Below are 10,704 nucleotides of genomic sequence, written 5' to 3'. Positions count from 1 at the left end.
ACTCAATGTTACCAAAAATAAAGGTAGTTTATTTTAGTGACACAAGGCCAAAACTATCTTAGAGGCAATACTCCTTCTGGAGGTAAATATTATACACAATATATACACTAGACACCAAAATAAGGTAAGTAATTAGACAGAGGATAGTGCAAACAATAGGAAATACTATAGAATGCAATAGGAGAAAAAAGGGCTAGGGGCAACACAAATCATATACTAATAAAGTGGAATGTGAATCACGAATTTACCCCTACACACGTGTAGTGTGTAGAGAATCGCTGGGAGAGTAGGAAAACCACAAAGATGAGTAAAATACCCCAACCCAAAGCCCTGGAAAGTACTGCAAGGTTCCTTAGGACACACTACAAGTCATGATTAGACTTCTTGCAAGAACTAAGCAAGACTGCAAACAACAAATGGTGGATTCCTGGACCTGAAGACCTGTAAAGAGAGGAGACCAAGTCCAGAAGTCGCAGAAGATTCCAGGAAGGACAGGAGCCCCTGCCAACCTAGAAGATGGTGCAAAAGAGGAGTCTCCGGTTGGAAGAAGACTGCAGAAGAGCACCACGGAAGAAGGCTGCGGGTTCCTGTGTGATTCAATGGATGTCCCACGTGGAGATGTTGGATGCAGGCGAGTTTCGGCACTGGATTCGTCCAACAAGCCTTGGTTGAAGCAACGTCGCGGATTGCGTCAAAGTGGTGCTGCCTTGACCCAGGATGGCCCTGGGGGCCTCAACTCGGACTGAGGAGGCAGAGGGGGCTCCTAACACTGAAGGGAACCCACAGATGACCAGGCAGCACCCACGGAGGTCCCACGACACGGGGACCCCGAAGGTGCAAATTGCGGTTGTTGCAGCACTACAAAATAAGGTCCTACTCTACCGGAGAACAACTCAGTGAGTTGAGCGTCACAGGATAGAGTGCTGGGGACCTGGGCCAGGCTCTGCACGAAGGATTCTTGCAAATAGTGCACAGAGGCCTCAGGAGGTGAAGATGACGTGGTGCACAGGGGTACTATCGCAAACGGGAAAGGCAAGCTCTTGCCTCCTCCAATTTTGGTCAGCAGGACCATAGGACAGTCTGTGTCGAAGGGGTCCACCACCCATGTTCCAAGGAGCATGCTTGTCGCCAGGAGAGGAGTCCAAGAGAACCAGTCGTCATCTTAGAAGGTCAGCAAAACAAAAGGATGATGGACGGAGTGCTGAACAATGCAAACACTCACCCCCAGTCACAGATCTGGGTTTAATCCATCGTTCTTTTGCTCACCATGCCACCCCAGTTTGGACCCAGCCATATGCAAATCAGTCTTGACCCTGCTCCTCATGGGAACAGTCCAGCCCGAACTGCCAAGCCAGGTCCTCCCTGGACCAGAAACAAGCATCCTGGGACCGGTTTCAGGGTTTCACCCTTCATCAGCCAGGCTAGCTTGAATCCAGTGGCACAGTGAGCCTGCCTGCTGGAGCAGGGAAGTGACTCCGTCACTCCAAGGGAGATTTCTTCGGTCCTTCTGGTGCAGGGTGAAGACAGGGAGTCCCCAGAGCGTGCACACCGTGGAAACTGTTGCAGTTACTGGCTGGAGCTGAAGTTGCAGAGTCAAAGTAACCCTTCTGGATACTTTGTTGCAGTTAGAGCTGTTCGTGGAGCAGTCTGCAGTCGATCTGAGGTCAGCGGATGAAGTAGTAGTTGCAGAGGATTCCTGATGGAAACTTGCAAGCAGAATCTGAAGAGAAACCCATAGGAGAGACCCTAAATAGCCCTGAGAGGGGGATTGGCTACCTTATCAGGTATGGACCTATCAGGAGGGGTCACTGACGTCACCTGCTGGCACTGGCCACTCAGAGTCCTCCAGAGTGTCCCTACACCTTGGAAAACAAGATGGCTGAAGTCTGGGACACACTGGGGGAGCTCTGGGCACCTCCCCTGGGGTGGTGATGGACAGGGGAGTGGTCACTTCCCTTTGTCCAGTTTCACGCCAGAGCAGGGACTGGGGGTCCCTGAACTGGTGTAGACTGGCTTATGCAAGGAGAGCACGTTATTTCACAGCCATTTTACCTGCACTTAAGTAACTTCTAAGTCACCTACATGTCTAACCTTCACTTGCTGAAGGTTAGGTGCAAAGTTACTAAGTGTGAGGTGTAGGAGGCTGACCTGGTTTATAGTGGGTACCTGATGGTACTTACACCTTGTGCCAGGCCCAGTTATCCCTTATTAGTAGATTAGTAGTGTTCTAGCAGCTTAGGCTGATAGAGATAGCTATAGCAGAGCAGCTTAGGCTGAACTAGGAGACAAGCAAAGCTCCTACTATACCACTTATATCATATAGGTACTATATCATAAGAAACACAATACTCAGGGTGACTAAAAATAAAGGTACTTTATTTTAGTGACAATGTGCCAAACATATCTCAGAGGATACACTCCCTGAGGAGGTAAGTAAAATACACAAAATATACACCCAAACCAAAATCAGGTAAGTAAAACAGTCAGAAAGTAGTGCCAACACTGTAGAATACTATATGTTGCAATAGGCCTAGGGGCAACACAAACCATATACTAAGAAATTTGAATGCAAACCATGAATGCACCCCTAGGCTAATGTAGTGTGTAGAGGATCGCTGGGAGTGTAAGAAAACACTAAGGGTGTCCAAGATACCCCACACCAAGACCCTGGAAAGAAGTAGTAAAGTGCTGTTTCTTCCCCAGAAATACACTAAACTTGTGATAGAGGATTTAGCAAAGACCACAACAGACTGCAAAGCACTGAAGAGGGATTCCTGGACCTGAGGACCTGCAAAGAAAGGGGACCAAGTCCAACAGTCGTGAAAGTGCCCAGGTGGGGCAGGGGCCCACTAAACCCCAGATAAAGGTGTAAAATGGCTGTCTCCGGATGGAAGAAGCGGAAGATTCTGCAACAACGAAAGACGCTAGGAACTTCTCCTTCGTGCAGAGGATGTCCCACGTAGTGCTGGAGGATGCAGAGTTTTTCTTTGGCAAAAGACCACGAACTGCAAAGGTTGCGGTTGAAAAAAAAGGGTGCTGCCCAGGCCCAGGAAGGAACAGGATGTCACCACTTGGGAGAGGAGACAGAGGGGGCCTACAGCAAGGTAGAGAGCCCACGCACACGAAGGCAGCACCCGCAGAAGTCCTTGAACACGGGTTCAAGAAGACTGAGCATGGCGGTCGTCTCAACACTACAAAAGAGGGTCCCACGAAGCCACAGGTCAACTCAGAGAGTTAAGCAATGCAGGACAGAGTGCTGGGGACCTCGGCTTGGCTTTGCACAAAGGATTCCCTGGAAATGTGCACAGGAGCCCTAGCAGCTGCAGTTCATGCGGTGCACAGGATTACTGTCTGGAGAGGGGAGGGAAGGACTTACCTCCTCAAAATTTAGACAGCTGCACCACTGGACAGTCTGGGTCACTTGGGTCCACCACCTGTGTTCCAGGGGCCACGCTCGCCAGGATCAGAGGGGTCCCAGAGTACTGGTGACGCTGAAGTTTGGTGCCTGCTGGAGCAGGGGGAAGATTCTGTCAACCCACGGGAGATTTCTTCGTGGCTTCCAGTGCAGGATGAACGCGGCAAGCTCCCAAAGCATGCACCTCCAGGAAACAGTCGAAAAAGTCGGCAGGATTAGGCGCTACAATGTGCTGGTACTCTTCTTGCTACTTTGTTGCAGTTTTGAAGGCGTCCTGAAGCAGTCAGCAGTCAATCCTTGGCAGAAGTCGAAGAGAGAGGTTGTAGGAAAGTACCATCTTGCCAGGCATGTTACTCCCATTTTTATTGTATGTATGTTTGTTTTTGCCTATGTGCCACTGGGATCCTGCTAGTCAGGACCCCAGTGCTCATAAAGTAATCCCTGTATGTGTTCCCTGTGTGGTGCCTAACTGTATCCCTGAGGCTCTGCTAATCAGAACCTCAGTGTTTATGCTCTCTCTGCTTTTAAAATTGTCACTGCAGGCTAGTAACTATTTTTACCAATTCTGATTGGCACACTAGAACACCCTTATAATTCCCTAGTATATGGTACCTAGGACCCCAGGGTATTGGGGTTCCAGGAGATCCCTATGGGCTGCAGCATTTCTTTTGCCACCCATAGGGAGCTCAGACAATTCTTAGACATTACTGCCACTGCAGCCTGAGTGAAATAACGTCCACGTTATTTCACAGCCATTTTACACTGCACTTAAGTAACTTATAAGTCACCTATATGTCTAACCCTAATGTGGTGAAGGTTAGGTGCAAAGTTACTTAGCGTGTGGGCACCCTGGCACTAGCCAAGGTGCCCCCACATTGTTCAGGGAAAATTCCCCGGACTTTGTGAGTGCGGGGACACTATTACACGTGTGCACTACATATAGGTCAATACCTATATGTGGTGTCACAATGGTAACTCCGAACATGGCCATGTAACATGTCTAGGATCATGGAATTGTCACCCCAATACCATTCTGGTATTGGTGGGACAATTCCATGCATCCCTGGGTCTCCAGCATAGAGCCCGGGCACTGCCAAACTAACTTTCCGGGGTCTCCTCTGCAGCTACCGCTGCTGCCAACCCCTCAGACAATTTTATGCCCCCCTGGGGCCTGGGCAGCCCAGTCCCAGGAAGGCAGAACAAAGGAATGTGTCCCAGACCTCTGCCATCTTGGATGCAGAGGTGTGAGGGCACAATGGACAGCTCTGAGTGGCCAGTGCCAGCGGGTGACGTCAGAGACCCCTCCTGCCTTTCTCTGTAGCCAATCGTCCTCTGTGGTCTATTTAGGGTCTCTCCTGTGGGTATCTCCCCAGATAATGAATGCAAGGTAGTTTATTTGGGTGACACAAGGCCAAAAATATCATAGAGGCAATACTCCTTCTGGAGGTAAGTATTATACACAATATATACACTAGACACCAAAATAAGGTAAGTAATTAGACATAGGATAGTGCAAACAATAGGAAATGCTATAGAATGCAATAGGAGAAAATAGGTCTAGGGGCAACACAAACCATATACTAGGAAAGTGGAATGCGAATCAGGAATTCCCCCTTAGACAAGTGTAGTATGTAGAAAATCGCTGGGACAGTAAGAAAACCACAAAGGTGAGTAAAATACCCCAACCCAGAGCCCAGTAAAGTAGGAGTACCCTACCCTACCCTACCCTAAAGTAGGAGTCCCTATTTCCAAAGGGAGAGGGTGTTACACCCTCTCTCAGAGGAAGTCCTTTGTTCTTCCTTCCTGGGCCAGGGCTGCCTGGACCCTAGGAGGGCAGAAACCTGTCTGAGGGGTTGGCAGCAGCAGCAGCTGCAGTGGAGACCCCGGAAAGGCAGTTTGGCAGTACCCGGGTTCTATGCTAGAGACCCGGGGGATCATGGAATTGTCCCCCCAATGCTAGAATGGCATTGGGGTGACAATTCCATGATCTTAGACATGTTACATGGCCATGTTCAGAGTTACCATTGTGACGCTGTACATAGGTAGTGACCTATGTACAGTGCACGCGTGTAATGGTGTCCCCGCACTCACAAAATCCGGGGACTTTGCCCTGAACGATGTGGGGGCTCCTTGGCTAGTGCGAGGGTGCCCACACACTAAGTAACTTTGCACCCAACCTTCACTAGGTGAATATTAGACATATAGCTGACTTATAAGTTACTTAAGTGCAGTGGTAAATGGCTGTGAAATAACGTGGATGTTATTTCACTCAGGCTGCAGTGGCAGTCCTGTGTAAGAATTGTCTGTGCTCCCTATGGGTGGCAAAAGAAATGCTGCAGCCCATAGGGATCTCCTGGAACCCCAATATCCTGGGTACCTAGGTACCATATGCCAGGGAACTATAAGGGTGTTCCAGTATGCCAATAAGAATTGGAGAAAATAGTCACTAGCCTGCAGTGACAATTTTCAAAGCAGAAAGAGCATAAACACTGAGGTTCTGGTTAGCGGAGCCTCAGTGATACAGTTAGGCACCACACAGGGAATACATACAGGCCACAATTATGAGCACTGGGGTCCTGGCTAGCGGATCCCAGTGAGACAGGCAAAAACAAACTGACATATAAGTAAAAAAAGGGGGGTAACATGCCAGACAAGATGGTACTTTCCTACAACTGCTCTGAAAAGTGTGGCACAAACCAGCATTTCCTGAAACGCATCAAGCGATGATTTAAAAGTTCCTCTGAAGACGAAGAGGATGTGACAGGCCTGCTGGATCCATCAGGAGATCCGGAAATGAGGGAATCTGGACCGGAAACTCCAGAGACTTCTCCAACAGTACAGGGAACCAGGGCTGAGCTCTCCACAAGAGAGTGATCACAATCAGTTCTGCCTGCTGATTAAGAGTTTGGGCTGAGACCCTCAGGATCACCAGTAAAGGAGGGAAGGCGTGATGAAGAGGGTCCCTTTAACGCTGAAGAAAAGCTTCCATAGCTATGGCCACCAGATCCCGTTTTCAAAAGAAGAACTGACTCAACTGATGGGACAGACGGGATGTGAAGAGGTCTGTGTGACAATGACCCCACCAACCCTGAAGGTCTTGGAAGACTGCATGATGAAGCTTCCCCTCAAAGGAATCCCTGAGATACCTTGAGGTTCAGTCTCCTACTACATTGCATTGACCAGGCAGATATTCTGCTGTTACCAATTTGTGATGTTGGAGACAATAATGCCGAAAGGTCTTTGTGATCTCCACTAGGACTTGGGATTTTGTCCCTCCTAGCTTGTTTGTATAGCAAACTGCTGAGATGTTGTCCATTTTCAGCAGGACGCAAGAACTGGAGTGAGGGGCTAGTGTTTTTATTGCAAAAGACTCAGCTAAGAGCTCAAAGCAGCTTATGTGCAGATGGGCCCCTCTTGGAACAACTTCCCTCTGGTAGAGATGTCGCCGCACCTGGCACCCCATCACATCAGCTGGCATCTGACTCCAACACAGTGTCTGGCCGAAAGCCGAATACGACTCTGCAGTTCCAGGCTGTCATGTGATCTAGCTAGCACTGGAGTTTGTTTCTGGTCTCTGGAGTGAAAGTGATTAAATCCGAGTGTGCTACAGCTCTTTAGAGATTATTTATTTTTAGGTGTTGAAGGGCCCGGTAGTGTAAAGGAGCTAAGAAGATCACTTGGATAGAGGACGCTAACGGTCGTGCTATCCTGGCGAGGATTGTAAGAGATATTTTTTCCTAGTAATGAGTGGATTGAATCTCCTTCTGCGCTGTTCGTACTTTTTGGGAGGTAAGGGAAGGAAGGGAAGTAGAGGAGTCGACCTGGAATCTGAGGAATTCCCTATGGCGGTAGGGGGGAAGAACGGGCTTCTTTGCGGTGATGAGGAAACTCAGGCCCCGTAGGAGCCGGATAGTCCAGTCCAAGTATTGAAGAAGACTCTGGACCTCCTGGGCCATGAAGAGAATGCCCACTAGATATATGAACAGACAAACACCTCTGGATCAGAGATTCTCTACCTCTGGACGCATGACCTTGGTAAAACACCACAGGGCAGAAGAGAGTCCGAAGGGAAGAACCTTGAAGTGGAACCATTGGTCGTTCCACATAAACTGCAGAAACTTCCAGTGTAGCTGAAAAATTGGAATAGAGAGAAATGTGTCCTTCAAGTCGAGGCGAACCATCCAGTCGCCTTTATGAAGAATATCTCTGAGGAGATGAATTCCTTTCATTTTGAAATGACAATAAAGGATCCATCTGTTGAAGTCTTTCAGCTTGATGACCAAGCAAAATCCATGTCCTCTATTGGTCACCACAAAGATGTTGTTGCAGAATCCTGAAGGATCTGGTTGGCAATGACAGGTTGCACCTTTTGTTAGAATTTGGTCTATTTCTTGTTGAATAAAGGATTAATCTAGTTGGGAAAAATGTATAGTAGGGGGAAGAATAGATTGGTGAAGAACCTCAAAAACTCCATCTTGAATCCCATCACTGTCTCTAGGTTGGATGCCATTGAAAACCAGCTGGTGAGAAAGAGCTGGGTGCTGCCCCAAACACAACAGATGGAGGTTAAATCAAGCTTACCTTGGGTATTTGCTTCAGAGTTTTAATTGTTCTAAAAACTGAAGGATCCCCTACCGTAGTGGGGGTCAGCCACTTCTCACTCTGGCTGGGTAGAAGGTTTCTTGTGGTTGTGTGGAATAACCACGGCTTCAGGCTGCAGAGGAGGATTGGGGGCTGAGGGAGGAAGCTCAGCCGGATGGTCACACACTGGAATGGCTGACTGTGGAGATCTTAGTATTCATTGTAGCATCTTCCTTATGGAATTTGGAATGTGATGAGGTAGTAGGCTGAGGTCAGGAATGGAATGATGGGTGGGAGAAGGATCTGGAGAAGGGAGAGAAAAGGACGTGTCTATAACTGCTGAAGGTGTTATGACTTGTTAACCGTAATAAAGAAAACTTGGAAAAAGAAGAGGAATTCTGTGGAGTAAATGTTACATTGGCGACGAGGGCCTGTGCAGGAGACAGGCTAAAGAACACCTTCACTCCTGGATTATTTCAACAGTCTGACCTTCAAGGAAATGTGCAAAGAAAGGTACTTAAAATAACAGTTATATTATTCAATTGCCTTTCAATCGACAAACTTTTGTACTGAAATCGCGTAAAGACGCGATGCTTTAAATCATCTTGAAAGTATTTTTAGAAACTGTGCCGGTTGAAGACTGTGCGCGTGTCTCCACGCGCTGATTAGTTTCAAACAACTACAGGCTTCCAACGCGTGCCAGCCTCAACGCGTATTTGGAAATTGTACACGCGCTAATACGCGCTGCTTATTGGGGCGAACACACGGCTTCCAACACGCGCTAGATACGACGCGCTAGATGCGTGTGTGCTTCGACTTCAACAAAACAAAACAAGATAAGAAGCACATGCCGGGCGTGCCTCGCGCTGCTTTATCTTTAATGCAGTTAAAGCAGAACAAGCAGTTCAAATAACATTACTACCGGCAAGGGAAATCTTACCTAAATCGTTGAACGAACTTCAAGGAAGCAGGATCTGAGCAAAAAGGGGAAGTGAAACTAGGAAAAAAAAAAAAAAAAGAAGAAACTGAAGAAAGACTATTTCATGCTTGGATGATGAAGGACGTGAAATAGTGATGAAATAGAGAGAAATAAGGAGAGAAAGTGAAGAGACACTATTCCTATTTCTTATATATATATTTTTTTTATTGTCAACTAAAAATATGAAAATAAATATATAATTTACATAGACACAGACATAATTTACATCTATATATAATAAAATGGGTGATCAAGGCATATCAGCACCACCACCGTTTCTAGCAACGCCAGGTGATCCACCCATACCCTGGAAACAGTGGAAGAAGATTTTTAACACTTATATGTTAGCTATTGGGAGTGATCGATATGCCCCTCCTAGACGTCAAGCTATATTATTACATCACCTTGGAATTGAGGGCAGAAGAATATATGAGAATTTACCGGAGGTATCGCTGGGAATGGGGGATGGGCAGCCTTCTAATGTCTTTGATATGTCTATACAGATGTTGGACATACAGTTCACCCCAAAGACGAACCTTGTGTTACAACGTCATAAGTTTTTTTCCAGAATACAGCAAAGAGACGAAGACATGGCATCCTATGTAGCAAGTCTAAGAGGTCTGGGACTATCTTGCGAATTCGATCATTTACTGGATTCTCTAATAAGAGACCAGCTTGTGAGGTGTGCAAGTGACAAAAGAATACGCGAAAAACTATTGATGAAAGATCCAAACTTGGAAGAAGCAATACTGATTGCTAAGAAAATGGAGCATGCAGCTGTATGGCTGCAAGAAATGGATGTAAAATCTATACAGGTTGAACAAGGAGTTGTGGCAGAAATTAAGAAGAAAGAAGAACCTCGCGGTGCAACACGATGGAATAGGAGTGATAAGAATGGTGACGATGTGAAAATAAATAAAGAGGAAAAACGTAAAACACAGGAATGGAGAGTTATAAAATGTTATCGATGTGACGCTCCGGGGCATATAGCTTCCAGTAAAACATGTGCTGCCAGGAATGCTATTTGTCGCAACTGTGGGAAAAAAGGTCATTTTGCCAAAGTTTGCAGATTCAAATACAGGGAGTGCAGAATTATTAGGCAAGTTGTATTTTTGAGGATTAATTTTATTATTGAACAACAACCATGTTCTTAATGAACCCAAAAAACTCATTAATATCAAAGCTGAATATTTTTGGAAGTAGTTTTTAGTTTGTTTTTAGCTTTAGCTATGTTAGGGGGATATCTGTGTGTGCAGGTGACTATTACTGTGCATAATTATTAGGCAACTTAACAACAAAAAAATATATACCCATTTCAATTATTTATTATTACCAGTGAAACCAATATAACATCTCAACATTCACAAATATACATTTCTGACATTCAAAAACAAAACAAAAACAAATCAGTGACCAATATAGCCACCTTTCTTTGCAAGGACACTCAAAAGCCTGCCATCCATGGATTCTGTCAGTGTTTTGATCTGTTCACCATCAACATTGCGTGCAGCAGCAACCACAGCCTCCCAGACACTGTTCAGAGAGGTGTACTGTTTTCCCTCCTTGTAAATCTCACATTTGATGATGGACCACAGGTTCTCAATGGGGTTCAGATCAGGTGAACAAGGAGGCCATGTCATTAGATTTCCTTCTTTTATACCCTTTCTTGCCAGCCACGCTGTGGAGTACTTGGACGCGTGTGATGGAGCATTGTCCTGCATGAAAATCA

This window comes from Pleurodeles waltl, chromosome 11 (genome assembly GCF_031143425.1).
Source record: "Pleurodeles waltl isolate 20211129_DDA chromosome 11, aPleWal1.hap1.20221129, whole genome shotgun sequence".
Lineage (NCBI taxonomy): Eukaryota > Metazoa > Chordata > Amphibia > Caudata > Salamandridae > Pleurodeles > Pleurodeles waltl.
This window is presented reverse-complemented; position numbering follows the sequence as displayed.